Genomic DNA, 6,105 nt, shown 5'->3' with positions numbered 1-6,105 from the left:
GGGGGAAGGGGTGCCTGCAGAGTCTGAGGGCAACTACTTCAGGCCTCCTGGGGCCTCTCAGGCCTGGAGCAGGTCCCGGCCAGGGCTTGAAGGCGACGGGAACAGGGACCGGGTTCTGGGAGGGAAGGGGCAGTGAGTTGTCCCCGGCCTGGCGTCCGCCTTCAGCTTGGAGCCCTTCAGACTGGGCAGAAAATAGAAGCGAGAGCCCAGAGGAACAGAGTAGGCTGCTTTCACCCAGTCACCACCCAGCAAATATTTACCGAGCACCTTCTGTGTCCCGGGCTTCCTCCTAGGAACCCGGGATACAGCAGTGAGCAGGACAGATGGCGTCCTTGTCCTCAGGCAGCCAGCGATGGAGTCATGGAGACAGACATAACCCACATAGAAGGCTGGGTGCTGGGCAAGTACGTAACTGAGAAGCTCATCAAGTTTGGGGGTGTCGGGAGCCCACTGAAGACGGAAACCAGAGCATTCAGAGTTCTCTGGGCAGTGGGGCACGGCCGGGTAGTCCTTAGGGTGGCCTCCAAAGTCCCACCCCATCCCCTCTCCCCTCCCCTGTGCTGCCTCCCAGCCACGCTGGCTCTTGGGACGGCCCAGCATGCTCTCCCCTCAGGGCCTGTACCTGAGTAGATTTGGGGACTCTCCCAAATCTCCCCGGAGCCCCCTCCCTCCCTCCCTTCCTTCAGGTCCCTGCTCAAATATCAAGGGATCAGAGGAAACCGCCTGGGCCAGGAGCCCCTTACCCTGCTCATGACACGCTGAGTACCCACCACGGCTCACGATAGCGTGTTCTCTGCCCACTAGAACGGAAGTTCCACAAGAACGGCGTCAGTGTTTGGCAAACTGCTATCCCCTCTCCACCCCCGATGCCTAGTGGAGGGCCTGGCACAGGACAGACACTCCCCAGCGATCCGTCAGCTTAATGAATGAATGCCCAATACTGTTTTAGGGGCCGAGGAGCCAGCAATGAATAAGACCAACGACCCCTATCCCCTGAAGCTTACTTGCTGAAGAGGAAACTAGACATCCACTAGATTACGTAATTATCCATGTAAAAAAATAGAGAGGAAAAACCGTAAGAAAAGAGAAAAACAAATCTACTCCGACTAGATCACAGGGGTAAGGGCTCATACCCAAGAATTTTAGCTAGGATATGTTAAAGGAAAACCCTGCCGTTTCAAAACATCTGCCGCTTCCCTGCAATGATGATAAGAGTGGATACCTAGGGGCTTAACAGAACACTTTAAAATGGATCATTAAGGGGTGGAGGGGAAGTCTGCAAATGCCAGCAGTGGCCCTGTTTCCCCGCTCGGTGGGTGTACGAATAGCACCTTCTAACTGCCCTAGTGTCAGAGAAGTGCCGGGACTTACCACTAGGGGGCCTCGGTTTTCTGCCGCTGTTGCTTCGTCCTGCTGCTTAGCATCACTGATGAACCCCTGTGTCAAGGCCACAGGGGCTTGGCCAGAAGGGTTTCCAGCGTCTCCCACACCCTATCTTAAACAAGACAAACCCCTGCAACCCTTTCCATGTAGGGTGGGTAACGTCCCCTTGATCATGGTGAGTTCCTTCTCAAGGGCCCTTGGTGTCTTCTCCCCCCCATAGTCTTCAGGTTAGACTCAGTCCATCAGAAAAGTTCCAGTAACGTTGAACTTCAGGAGGGAAGGGATTATGGGGGCGCCTGGGTGGCTCAGTCGGTTGAGCGTCTGACTTCCGCTGGGGTCATGATCTCGCAGTTCGTGGGTTCGAGCCCCATGCCGGGCTCTGTGCTGACAGCTCGCAGCCTGGAGCTTGCTTCGGATTCTGTGTCTCCCTCTCTCTCTGCCCCTCCCCTGCTCACACTGTGTCTATCTCTCTGAAAGGTAAATAAACATTTTCAAACAATTTTTTATTTTAAATAAGGGAAAGGATTTTGTTCTCGATTGCGTTTTTTTCCCAACGTGCCCTTTAACTGCTATGCAAGCTTCCCCAGCTACCGGCCAGTGACCGCTAAGCATGCCGACGCAAGGACCAGAAGGGCAGCCTCAGCGTCCCATCATCCCCTTCACGCGATGCCCACTCGTCACTGAGCGACAGAGTCTCCAAACAGCATGTCTCTCTCAAAAATGTAGGGCCTTACCTCCCTCCCCGCATCTAGTGCCTGGTTTGGGGTGGAAATGTGGGTGTAAGAAAAGTAATTGAGAGTTATTTACCGGCAGTTGAGGGGGAGGAAAATGTTCATCACCCAGCCTTGGTTTTTGGATCTTTGAGGGCAATGGAGAAATTCGGGGGTTTTCCTTTGGAGCCAAAGAAGGGCAGAAGAGACTGGCGACTCCAGCGACCAAGAGTGTACGGGGACAGCCAAAGAAGTAGGCCGCGTAATTAACAATACCGTATCGTATACTCAAAATTTGCTCAGAGCGCATGTCTTAAGTGTTCTCACCACACACACACACACACACACACACACAATGTGAGGCGATACGTATATTAGCTTGTGGTGATCATTTCACAATGTATACATATTTCAAAACCTAAAGTCATACATTTTAAGCATATACAGGTTTTATTTATCAATTATACCTCAGTTAAGCTAATAATAATAATAATAATAATAAAGAAGTAGGCTGGTCGTGACCCGACTCAGGAGACCGTGAGCCCTGCTTGGAGATCCTCAGGGAGATCATGGAGGGGCTTGGTTGTCCCTAACAGGTGGTAACGGGGCTCGAGTCATTCTATTTTTTTTTTTTAAGGTAAACCGCTTTCTTTCTTTTTTTTTAAGTTTACTTATTTTAAGAGAGAAAGCACACATGCACTGGAGGGGCAGAGAGAGAGAAGAGAGAGACAGAATCCCAAGCAGGACCTGAGCTCTCAAGCGCAGAGGCCGACTCAGGACTCGATCTCATGAATTGTGAGATCACGGCCTGAGCCAAAGTCAAGTCGGAGGCTTAACCGAGGGAGCCACCCAGGTGCCCTTCAGGTCGTTCTATTTTGATGTTAAAGGAAAACACAGGGTGCCTGAAGAAGGGGGAGGGTTTGGGGGTCTATTTAATTACAGCTGTGATAATGACCTTGGGATACTGGGAATAGTATAAAAGGTAGTGGACGACAGCTATTTTTGCCTGTTCAGCACCCACTCACCACCCCCCCTTTTGGTTGACAGCACCTCAAATTTTCCTTCCATGTTCTTGATCCATATGGTTCAGGCTGGTTCCCCCCGTTGGCCCCATGGGGTGGCCACATGCCCCAGGTCTGGTCAACCAGCACGTTCCATTCCTCGGCCACAGCAATTGGCTCAGGCATGGGCATACGACCCAAGTGAGGCAGCTCCTGGCCTTTTCCTACACCTATTACTAGGTAAAGTGTTCTTTTTTTTTTTTTTTTTTAATGTTTATTCCTTTTTGAGAGACAGAGACAGAGGCGTGAGCGGGGGAGGGGCAGAGAGAGAAGGAGACAGAGAATCGGAAGCAGGCTCCAGGCTCCGAGCTGTCAGCACAGAGCCCGACGCGGGGCTCGAACCCACGAACCGCGAGATCGTGACCTGGGCCGAAGTCGGAGGCCCAACCGACTGAGCCACCCAGGCGCCCCTAAAATGTTCTTGTCTTCATAAGATTTGCTAGGTTTGTGGGAGGAAAGGCTGGAGCTGCTGGTAACCAACTTTGCCACCACTTGGGTAGATTCTGTCGTAACAGGACACCTATACAGAGCAGGGCCAATAGATTAAGAGAAAGGGAATCTGAGGACATTATTTGAACACTAGGATCCAAGACTGAAATTAGATATAAATGGGTTTTGCAGTTAATGAGCCAATCTATGCTCATAAATCCATTTGAGGCTGGTGTCTGCAGCCTGCATATAAAGGAGTCCTGACTAATATCCAGAGAAACCTAATCCGTAAGACCCCTGACGCCACTGATGTCTATGAGGCCCTGCCTTAACAGCAACTCCTGACCAACGAGTGACCTTGATCAAGAGAAGCCACTGAGCCCTTCTGGGGCTGGATGCTCCCTTCTGAAGCTGAGATTACCAGAGTATTCTCCAGGACCCATGTGGTCCCAAACAACAGAAAACCCAACTCAAACTGGCTGATTTGAAAAAGAAAAGTCCCGAAATAGAACCAACCTCAGGGCGTCTGGGTGGCTCCCTCGGTTAAGCGTCTGACCTCAGCTCAGGTCATGAGCTCACCATTGGTGAGCTCGAGCCCTGCATCGCGTGAGCGCTGCTTCTCTGTCCCTGTCTCTCTCTCTCTCTCTCTCTCTCTCTCTCTCTGGGAGATTGTCCCCGCCCCACCCCACCCCGCCCCTTGCTCATTTGTGTCCTCTCTCTCTCCAAAAAAACAAAACAAAACGAAAACAAAAAAAATCTTCAGGTGCAGCGTAACGCAAAGGCAGCAACTTCAACACCACGATGGGTTTCTCTCTCCCAACTGATCTACTTCTTCTGGGTAGACTTCTTCTAGACTTCTCCTCTCCTTGTGGTGCAGGATGGCCACCCCCCCCCCCCCCAAGTTTCCAGCCTCTCAAGAGCGCCGCCCAACGGGAGAGCGTGTGTGAGCCCTGCCCATCCCAGTTGGCGCTTTCTCTGTGCTTGCTTCATTCTTCTTTTGAAATTTTTCAAGTTTCTCTTTGAGAGAGAGAGAGCAGGGGAGGGGAAGAGACAGAGACAGACAGAGAATCCCAAGCAGCCCCCACACTACCAGCACAGAGCCTGTGGTGTGGCTCGAACCCACACACCCTGAGATCAGGACCCCAGCCGAAACCGAGAGCCCCACGCTCAACCGACTGAGCCACCCAGGCAACCTTGAGCTTGCTTGGTTCTGATTGGGTCCTGCATCGATGGCTGATCCAATCGCATGGCCACAACGCAGTTCTCTGATTGGCTGAGGCCTTGTCACATGACCACCCCAGAGCTGGAAGCAGAGCCCCACCCGAAGTAATTGGCTGAGAAGGGGTAGTCTCCTGTGGATAATGGTGATGGGGGGCAACGTTTGGCCTCAACCCTGCACCCTCGGTGTACCCATGCCATGTCATTTTGCAGCGTGATATTAGTACACCCCGTTCAACCGTCGCTTGGGTAGACATTCACTTTGTTTCTGCTTGCAAATCTGCTCCATGATCCTCTTTCAAAAAACTTACTGGGGCGGGGGGGAGAATTATGGCTGAAAACTTCCCAAATGCGATGGAAGACATTAATCTGTCCATCCAAGAATCTCAGCGAACATTGTTATTCCCTATTATTACGTTAGCCATGTAAGAAGTTCTGATTACCTTTCCTTTCTGCACGACCTTTCGTTTTCCTGCTGTTAGGAATTTTCTGTTTTCCATTTGCTTAGAATCATCCATGTCCTTAGTAACGCAACCCCAATCTCTCCACTCGTTGTTCAAACCGTTTCCCAAGGGATTCGGTTTGTTTAAGTGCTTTCCAAATTTAACCTAGAAAACTGCTAGAGCCCAGCCCCCCTCCCTGCCTTGCTCCAGTACAAACCAACTGCTCTCCAGACCTGTTGCGGTTTCTTCCCAGGGTCTGTCTCCTCTCATTCATTTCCTCGAGGAGTCCCTTTCCCTCTTTTCTATGTTGGAGTTCCTATTGGTGTCTCGAATTATGTTTCTCTTACTTGATTCACTTTCTTGTGGGCACATTTTGTGAGAGAAAGCTAATAAAGGGTGCACAAGAAGTAAACTGTTTTAAGTTCTTGCAAACAAATTGTATGGGATATTGCGAGGTTTCTTTCTAAAAGAGCTGGTAAGAGTTTGCCTCTCCATCAGCAAAAATGACGGAGTGCCTCCCCCAAAACCCCACTAGCCATTCATTGTTGCCCTACCTCTCAGTAGAAAGTGCTAACTCATCGGTACTTTCATTTGCCTTTCTCTGGTTTCTGATGAGGCGGAGCATCTTCAGGTTAGGTAGGTGTGTACTTAATTTTTAAAAGGCCCCGTTGGCTTTTTTTTTTTTTAAGTGAGCTCCGTGCCCAACCTGGGGCTCGAACTCATGACCCCGAGATCAAGCGCCACCTGCTGTACCGACTGAGCCAGGCAGGCGCCCCTCCCACTGGCATTTTGACTGGAATCACACGTGGGGGCTCCTCCCACGTTCCGACGTTAGCTCTTTCTTCTTTATGCTTCAACACC

The sequence above is a fragment of the Panthera tigris genome, chromosome E3 (assembly GCF_018350195.1).
Source record: "Panthera tigris isolate Pti1 chromosome E3, P.tigris_Pti1_mat1.1, whole genome shotgun sequence".
Taxonomy (NCBI): Eukaryota; Metazoa; Chordata; class Mammalia; order Carnivora; family Felidae; genus Panthera; species Panthera tigris.
Note: the sequence above shows the minus strand (reverse complement) of the source record.